Below are 9,774 nucleotides of genomic sequence, written 5' to 3'. Positions count from 1 at the left end.
CTGGCTCATCTTTCGGCCATTTGAAATTACAAATGCAGTTTGTTGGTGATCTGATACTGAGATACTACTTTATTGGGATCTCAGAAACCTAATAACAGCTAGCGTGACAAAAAATAGGCTTTGCAAGGAGTCTTTGACCAGATTCTCACAATTTTTTTTTTTTAAGATTTTATTTATTTATTTGACAGAGAGAGATTACGTGTAGGCAGAGAGGCAGGCAGAGAGAGAGAGAGGAGGAAGCAGGCTCCCCGCTGAGCGGACAGCCCGATGCGGGACTCGATCCCACGACTGTGAGATCATGACCTGAACCGAAGGCAGCTGCTTAACCCACTGAGCCACCCAGGCACCCACAATTTTTTTTTAGGTAACGGTATTCGTAACCCCATTTGCACTAAGGTTCAGAGAGGTTAAGAAGCCTGTTAAAGGAAAGAATTAAAGAAAAATTTCCTGAGATGGAACCAGCTGTCCTTTCCGCGGTAGCTCCATACGAGACGCTGTACCATCTAATTTAAAGACACAGTTGTCCAGAGCCTGCCTTTTCTTATATTTAGGACGGGAAATTAATCTGAAAGTATTAGTACAACTAGGGAGAAGGGAAAGGGGAAAGAGAGAAGAAACTGCAGATTCAATTACTTGATTGGTGGATCAAAGGGTGACTTCGTAATTTCAACATTTACTTTATCATGATGGGTACTTCAGGTGAAACCCCACTTCACATTCACTGGCACTTTTTTTTTTTTTTAAAGATTTTATTTATTTATTTGACAGACAGAGATCACAAGTAGGCAGAGAGAGAGGAAGGGAAGCAGGCTCCCCGCAGAGCAGAGAGCTCCATGCGGGGCTCTATCCCAGGACCCTGAGATCAGACCCAAGCTGAAGGCAGAGGCTTTAACCCACTGAGCAACCCAGGTGCCCCATTACTGGCACTTTCTGGGAACTCAGTCCTGGCCAGATGCTGGTCATTCAGAGAAGAGTAAGATGAGGTTCTTGGTTCCAGAGAAGACACAGTCCAGTGAGGGGCAGCTGTGTACAAATTGATAAGACTTTTTAAAATCTGTATTCTGGTACAGGTGTGCGCAAGGTGCTGGTTCTCTCTAAGGAGGGAGTAACTAACTCTCAGAGGAGGTGGTACTTGAGTTTTCTGTGTCTAAGCTGACTAGTAGGCTAATGAGGGCGGGAGAGCACAGTTCACTGGGGAACTGCCAGTGATTCCATGAAGCCTGGGTTCATGGTGAATGTGGTACAGTGGGAGATGACAGTGAAGAAGGTGGGGGTGAAGATGCAGAGGGAAGAAGTGATCACCAGAGTCAGAAGGGGTTTGAATGCCAAGGTCAGGGACTTGGGTAGTCCCTGGGAGTGTTCCCTGGTCTTCTCTTGGGTGAGAGTGGGGAAAGTAGCTGTTGGGAAGTTTCAAGTAGGTGCCCTACTTGAAAGATAGATATGAGTCACGGAACGATCACTTGGGCGGTGAATGTGGTGGAACTCACTTGGAGTGGGTAGACGGAAGGAGGGCACAGTGGGTTTGGTTCTGTGATTTGGCAGCTTGAGGTATGCTCGGCCCTTGCCGATTCCCAAATTGCCTTCCTGGTGCGTTCTTAAGGTCCATGGAATGTCTGACTCAGCCTCCAGATTTCCCTAATCCTCTTTGCCAAGTTTCTCCAGGAGATGGAAGTTGGCCTTTGAGGGGGCTGAAGCTCTCGCTCCGCCTCTCATCCAAACTTCTAAAAGGGGTCTACGTTTGCCGTCTTCTGTTTCTCACCTCCTATTCGGTCTTCAGCCCACTGCAATCTGGCTTCTACACCCACGCTGCCACCACCGAAATTACCTCTTCCATGGTTACCGGTGACCTCGTGAAGAGTGGAATCCAACAGATCTTTATCTTGCTGGACCCATCCCTTCTGGGGGTGTAAGCCCGTCCACCACACCTGTCTTCGTGAAATTCTCTACTTCAGAAATAGTGCCTGCAGAACTCTTTATGATGTGGATTCTAGGGCCCCATGGCATCAGAACAGTGAAGGGCAAGAATCCGTGTCATAAGTGCTCGTGGTGCACATTCATAGTTGAGAATGACTATCTGGGGCACCACATTCTCTGTGGCACCACATTCTCTCGGATCTTCTCAAACCTCTCTTCCTCTCTGGCTCCTTTTTTCCTTTGCTGTCTGTGCCCACCTTGACTCTATTTTCTTCTTACCAAGGGTCTCAAATTTCTTCTTACCCCAGGTCACATCCTCATCAACAAGAGTTTCCCTTGGTCACACTTCCTAGGGTATTTACTGAAACTGAAGGTTGGTGCTTTGGTAAAGCCCCTCTGGTGACTCCAAACCCTCCCAGGGACATATGCCACCCCATGCTTACCTTGTTGAGAATTAACTGCCTTAAGTCTTGTCCTCTGGGGAATCTCATCTACTCCCATGGTTCTGTTGTCAATGTCCTAGATTCTGATGGCTCTTGTGTTTCTCTCTCCAGATTAGGCTTCTCACTGGAGCCCCAGGCCTAAATATCCAGCTGCTCCTGGCCATCTCCACCAGAATGTCCCACAAGCCCTTCAAAGTCAATGTTCCCCAAACTGAATTAATCATCTCCCTCCAACTTGCTCTCCCTGTATCCCCCATCTCAATATATGGCACCAAGTTGCTTCCTTCAGAAACCAGAGATCATATCCTTCATACTTACTTCCCTCTGCCATCCCCCACATCAAGTCAATCAAAAGCCTCTTGATTTTGGCTCCTATGTCCTGATTATAGCCCCTTCTGGCTATCTTCATGGAACTGCCCATGTGAACAGCATGGAGATCAGTACAGTATGATCCCATCTGTATTATTGCAACAACTTCCTAAAAGGACTCCCTGAGTCTTGCCCTTTTCCAACACATCATCCAAGTCACAGTCAATGTGATGTGTCAATGTGATGTGTCTAAACCCCAAATTTCACCACTGCATTCCTCTCTTTAACAACTCCTTCCTTTTCTTCTCAGTTCCGCATAATCTGCCAGGTGATATCCAGAGGCCATGACCTGTCATTTGAGGCTCCCCCATGGTGTGGCCTATGACCTGTCATTTGAGGCTCCCCCATGGTGTGGTCTATGGGTGCCTCCATCTCTTCTTGCTACTCCTTCCCCTGTGCTCTGTACCCCAGCTACACCAGCCCTCTTGGCCCTCCGCACCCTCCAACCTGTTTCTCACCTTGCCTTTGCTCACACATCTGCTTGGCCACATTCTCTCTCTGGCCTTCCTCCTTTTGGCTATATGAGCACATACATATTTGGCCTAAACTGTCCACACTTGGATTCCATCACTAGAAGCTAGAAGAGACCTCTGTGCTCCCATCTCCTCTGGTGCCTGCTCTTGTCTTTGCTCTTCTCCATGGTTTAATTCTCTGTCTTCCCCTGTGAGCTCTTGGAGAGCAAGAACCTTGTCCCATTGATCTCTAAAGCAATGTGTTACATACAGGATCTAGCAGAGAATAGGTGTTTACTCAATGTTTCATGAACAATTGTATGCAGAAGTGGATAGGATCTCACCCTACTTCAGACTCACCTCTTGTCAATCCTCAAGATTCAGCCAATATTCCAGCTACACCAGCTACACCATTTCATGTACTGCTCCTGCTGTTCCTCATGGCTGATGGGGACACCCTGGAATCAATTAGCAATTGGATCAGCTGCGAGTAAGAGAGATTGGAAAAATAGTGACTTAAAAAAACACAAATTTATTATTTCTTTTTTTTTAAATAGGTTCCACGCCCAGTGCTGAGCCCATTGTGGGGTGTGAGCTCACAACCCTGAGATCAAGACCTGTGCTGAGATCAAGAGTTGGGTGCTTAACTGACTGAGCCACCCAGACACCCCATAAATTTATTATCTTATAGTTATGGAGTCAAAAGTCAGACACAATGGGTCTCACTGGGCTAAAAGTAAAGTGTTCCTAGGGCTGCATTCTGCCTGAGGCTATAGGTGAGACTGTTTCTTTCCCTTTTCCTTCTTCTAGAGACTTTCTGTATTCCTCTGACCCTGGCTCTTCAACCTCTCCTTAACGTCTAAGAAATCTTGTGATTACAGTGGGTCCATCCAGATAATCCAGGTTAATCCCCTTATCTTCTGGTCATATGATTAGCAGCCTTAATGCCATCTGTAATCTTATTTCTCCTTGCCACGTGATATAACATATTTACAGATTCTGGGGATCAGGATATAGACATATTTTGGTGGGCCATTTTTCTACCTCCTGTGGCCAGTTTGGGTGAATTTTTCCCATGTAATTAAAAAGAATATCTATTCTTTTCATTGCTCTGTTAGGTCAAGTTTGTTAATCATTTTGTACAAATTTTCTATACTCATACTGAACTTTTTGTGTGCTAGCTTTATAAGTTATTGAGAGAGGTGTGTTCAAATATCCCATTACCACTGTGGATTTGTCAAATTTACTTTTGTTTCTGTCAATTTTTACTTTATATATTATGAAGCTGTGTTAATACATATTTTTCTGTCTTTTAAATTTCAACCTATCATATACCAGTTTGACAAGGTTAATATTTTTATTGGTCTAGTTCCCTTTTAACATTAATGTAATTACCTACTTCCATTACATGTAGGTTTAAAGCAGTCAACTCTCTATTCATTTTCTACTTATTCTGCCCTTTTTGTGTTCCTTTTTTCTTTCCCTTTAAGCCTTCTTTTGAATTGTTTTTATTATTCTATTTTTTCTTCTATTGTACTTGTTAGTTACACATTCTTTTACAGTCCTTTTAGCATAACCCAGGAAAATAAAATGTTGACCCTAGAGGTATTAAAGTCTAGTATAAAATTAATACTTTTAGTATGTCCAGTACAATGCAAGGAAATTAGAACATTTTAACTGCATTTACCTCTTCCCACCTTTGATTCTGTTGTTATGAATTTTAAGCTTCACACAAGATAATTGTTATTTTTTTTTCACCTGGTGTTAACTTAGACTTAACCACATGCTTACCCTTTCTGTTGTGAATTTCCATGCTTCCTTTCAGGACCATTTTCCCTTTTCTTAAATGATTTCCTTTAGTCTGTCCTCCAGAGAAGCTCTGTTGGTAACAAAACCCATTGGTGATGAATATGTTCTTTTTTCTTTGTCTGAAAACATCTTTATGCCACCTCTATTTTTGAAGACTGTTCAGTGAATAGGGAATTCTAGAATGGGGTTATGTCAGCACTTTGAAGCTATCATCACTTTATTGTCCTCCTTTCTCATTCCTTCTACTGAGAAGGTAGTTGTTATTCCAGCCATTGGTCCTTGGAAAGTAATGCATCTTTCTTTTGTGGGACCTTGGAAGAGTTTTCTTCTTGTCTTTGGTTTTAGATCTGTTTCACCGTCAAAGTCCTAGTTGTGGTTTTCTTGGCATTTTTCATGCCCGGTGTTCCCTGAGATTCTTATATCTGTGGCTTCATGTCTTTCAATAGTTGGGAGAAAATCTTCAGATGTTAATTCAAATCCTCTTTCTGCCTTATTTACTCTCTCTCCTTCTGGGGCTCCTTACTTGTTAGAACTTTTCACCATGTTGCTCGTTAATCTTTTGCTTCCCTCCTCTCCCTGCCCCTAGCACTTTCTATTCTTTTTCCTCAGTTTTTGCTCTGGCTCATTTCTTTTGAGATCTCTATTAATAGAGTTCACAATTCCTTCTTCAGGTGTGTCCAACCTGCTACTAGATTTATCTGTTGAGTTCATGAGTTCAGTTCATGCATTTTTCAGCTCTGGGATCTCCATTTCATTATTTTTCAGGGTTTACAGTTCTATGTTGAAATTCTATTTGTCATCTAAGTTCTTAAATGTATTAACCATAATTATTTTCAGGTCTATGTTTCACAACTGCACCATATGGATTCCCTAAAGATATCTTTTCAAAATTAGACTTTAATTTTGAGATAATTATAGATTCACATTCTGTTGTAAGAAGTAATACAGAGACATCTTATGCATCCTTTATCCACTTACCACCAATGATAGCATCCTGCAAAACTATAGGAGAATATCACAACCAGGATATTGACATTGACGCAATCATATTCAGAGTTCCCATTTTACTTGTACTCGAGTGTATGTGTGTGTATTTAGTTCCATGCAATTTTATCACATGTGTGGGTCTTTTGCCTTTAAATTTTTTTCTCCCCTTGATTTTTAGTCACTCAGTTTTGTTTTCAGATATGTCTGATGAGGCCAAGCCTTGTATAACGAAAATGTAATGTGAGTTTGAATGATGTTGTTATCCTTCCTCCAGAGAGAACTTACTTTTGCTTTTGGCAAGATGTTGGTGAAAGAGCAGACACCTTAATTCAATCAGTGAATGAGAGGATTGGATGCTGGGATTTAGTCTTTGGAGGGCTGGAATATTTCCAATTTACCTGACTCTCTTTTTGGGGTCTCACTGAAAGTCTGGATCATTTACCGAGAGCCCTTTATCTTGAGCTCCAATTTGTAGCCAGAATATTTACCTCTATTTGTCATACAATTTCTTGACTCTATTAACCAGCTGCTCAACTGTTGCTCTCTGTTCAACGTGGGCATTTGTCATAAGTGGGCAGGTGCCTCAAGAGGAAAACTGTAGCACCCCCCCCCCCCCAATCAGGCTCACTTCTCTGAGCTTCTGTTCTCCGTGGGATCTGGTTAACTCTCTCACCTCTCTTGATGTTTCCGTGATGCCTGGAAGTTTCAGATGTGGTGTTTGGTTTTTCTAGCTTTTATCCAGAGAAGAATTAATCTGCAACAGAAATCAGCCGTTATTTCTCAAACCAGTGTTTGCCATCCCTGAGAGGTGAAGTGGAATCCAAAATCACAGATCATATAATGCAGCCTCTGAGTGATTGTGCTGGAGTCAGGCAGGATTATATCCCAGTGTTGCCACTTCGCAGCTGGCTGACCTTGGACAAGCACTTCATTTTTCTGTGCCTTTTTCTAGCAGTACTTCCCTCCCAGGGTTAAATAAACTAAGAGGTGTCAAGTGATCAGAGCAGCAAATGTCTAGTGCATAGTGAGCACTTAATATAGATCAGTTATTAGTATTCAGCAAATACTCAGTAAGCCCCGCTCTGCCAGATGCTGGATACATTGTGTGGTGGGGAAGACAGATACTGTCCCTTCTCTCACGGGGCTGACACTCTGGGTGACTCACAATTAAAAGTAAGTAAACAAGATCATTATCAAAGAGAAGTACGTGCTGTGAAAAGAGTTAAAGGGATGATAGAGAAGGTGACCCTGACAGGTTTGGGTCCAAGATGAGTCAGTAGGGCTCAGTTGCCAATTCTGGGGTCATGGAGGAGAGGACTGAGACCAAGTGGCAGAAAGCGACCAGGCAGTGACTTAAGGCTGAGGAGTCAGCAAAACATCTGCGATTGTTGCATGGCAAGCTGAGACCTGAATGACCGGAAGGAGCATGTCCTCTGAGAACTAGGAGAAGGTGCCTTCCAGGAAGGAAGGGAGAGAACATAGGCAACCTCCCCAGATCTGGCAGTCTGGGGGAACAGAGGGAGGCCTGAGTGTCCCGGAGCATAAGTGGGGAAAGGGAGAGAGGTAATGCATGAGACCTGAGAGGTGGGAGGGAGTCGGATCCCATAGGGCTTTGTATGGATTTCATTCTAAATGTGCTGGCATGCTTCGGAGTTTTGTGAAGGGGAATTTGGACATATTTTGATGGCAACACGATCATTCTGGGTACTGTATAGAGAATGAATTTAGAGAGAGATTTGCAGGAAGACAGTTGAGCGATGATGGTGGTTTGGACAGAGCAGTAGCAGAACTAGAGAGGAGTGAGCAGGCTGGAGATCCGTGTTAGTGGTGGAGTCAGAAGACGGATATGCAAGAGAAAGAGGGAAGTCATCGATAATTCTTGCATTTCTGATTTGAACAACTAGCAGCTCATGAGCCTGTTTAGTAAGTGGAAGGCTGGGGCAGAAGTCGAGGGGGATTGGGTGTTTGGGATATATTAATTTGGAGATTCCTATCAGGCAAGGATTCCTGGTTTGAAAGTCATCAGATGATAACTAAAGCCATGATCCTGGATAAGATTTCCAACAGAGAGTGTCTAAATAGCAAGGATAAAGAGATGCAGGGCTGTGGCCTGGGGTCCTGCAGATTTAAAGGTTGGGAAGATAAGGGGGAATCAGAAAGAGCCTGAGAAGGAGCAGCCAGTGAATTCAAACTCTGGTTCTCAAAGTGCCGTCCAGGGACCAGCGGCCACTGCGTCGCCTAGCTCTTGTTAGAGGTGCTGAATGTCAGGCTGCACCCCCAGCCCTGCTGTCTCAGACACACCAGGGGTGAGGCCCAGACATCAGTCTTTGATTGCACTATAGGCCAAACTAGTGAAATGGAAGGAGAACTGGGGAAACGTGTGCTTTGAAAGGCAAGAGAAGGAAATCTTAAGAGAAGGAAGGAGTGGTAAATTATGTGTCCGTACAGTGGCAAGCGCAACTCAGATGAGTACACAGGCCTGGCCGTGAGGTTTCATAATGTAGAGGTCACTCTTGGCCTTGACGAGTGTGATCTCGGTGAGCCGTGGGCGCAGTGGCAGAGTAGGAGCTGGAGAAGGAGTGAATGAGAGAGGGAGGGCGTGGGGAAGGCTATCGACCCCGTGTGCAGTCAAGGGTTAACTCAGCCAGCTTAGGGTGCTCAAACCCCATCCATTCCAAAGAAAGAACTGAGCCTTGACCAGTGGGTGGTAGATAACTTCTGAGACCTTCAAATATCCTACCTGGTAAGGGTATCTTTATATACCTTGGGCCATATCAGATGATTTCCTTTGACAAAGTGATTTACAGAAAACACCTGCCTTTTTTTTTTTCACCCTGTGTCAGCTTGACCTGTCGGGGTGGGGGCTGGAGCTCGAGTAGTGAGGACTCACAGGTGCTGCATGCCCGCATGACTGACCCCCTGGACACCCAGGCTCAGGTCCCCTTCCCTGGATGATGATTTTCTGCACAGGTGTCACACATCACTGCTTGGAGAAGGGAGCGTTGTCCATGACTCCCCCACCCCCACGCCCACCCCCAGAAGGGACACCTGGAAGCTCACTCCTGGTCTCTCCTGGATTTCTGCCCTAATGTGCCTTTTCCCTCTGTATTTGTTCACCGTAACAAACCATAACCATGAGAAGAACAATTTTTTGGAGGCCCGTGAGCCCTTCTAATGTGTCATCAAACCTGAGGGTGGTCTTGGGGACCCTGCCACACCTGCTTTTGTGAGAAGTCTTGCAGTGATAGGAGCAGAGAAGGAATGAGACCTGGGGCTATGTACTGGCTTGGGGTGGGGGGATCTGGTTTGAGGAGCCAGGAAGACATCATCGCAAGCCCGTTGCAATGATAAGGTAGACAAGGGGGAGTTGGTAACTCAGGAGAGATGTTCTTGAGGCGGCAAGGGGACGGGGTCCAGGTCACAAGGGCCTCCAGTAGGAGCAGGGATGACTTGTTCTGAGTGGCAGGAGGGCAGTTAGAGAACGTGTGGGTTCATAGACAGATTTGGTGTAGCGATGCTCATTTTGTTTCCTCAATGGACTGTGGGGTAAGGTCACCCTTGAGCATGCAGGAGGGGGTTGTGGAGGACTCTAGGAGGTCTGAGGAGAGAAAGGGTCTGCTTTTTAGCTATTCTGGGGAACAAGTCCTCATACAAGGAAAGTGCTAAGATGGCGGGGCAGGCGGAAACACCCCTCGGAGATCTCAACACCCATCAGAGCCCTGAGCTTTTCTGCATCAGTGTTCAGCTGGGCAGGTGCTGGCACGAAGCAGGTGGATGGTGGGGATTAAAGCAGGGTTGGA

The 9,774-nt window shown here is 45.0% G+C and overlaps 1 long non-coding RNA gene across 1 annotated transcript; it reads right to left on the bottom strand.

The window, feature by feature from the left end:
• Positions 1 to 768: 768 nt before the first annotated feature.
• Positions 769 to 6,731, bottom strand: LOC132020456 (uncharacterized). The gene is made up of 5 exons (XR_009404973.1): positions 6,648 to 6,731; positions 4,970 to 5,057; positions 3,539 to 3,636; positions 2,358 to 2,545; positions 769 to 1,023 (listed from the first exon to the last, which is right to left on the bottom strand). It is a non-coding gene; the product is annotated as an uncharacterized LOC132020456 (long non-coding RNA).
• Positions 6,732 to 9,774: the final 3,043 nt, after the last annotated feature.

This window comes from Mustela nigripes, chromosome 6 (assembly GCF_022355385.1).
Source record: "Mustela nigripes isolate SB6536 chromosome 6, MUSNIG.SB6536, whole genome shotgun sequence".
NCBI classification, from domain to species: Eukaryota; Metazoa; Chordata; class Mammalia; order Carnivora; family Mustelidae; genus Mustela; species Mustela nigripes.
The sequence above is the reverse complement of the archived record's forward strand: the minus strand, read 5'-3'. Positions and strand labels throughout refer to the sequence as shown.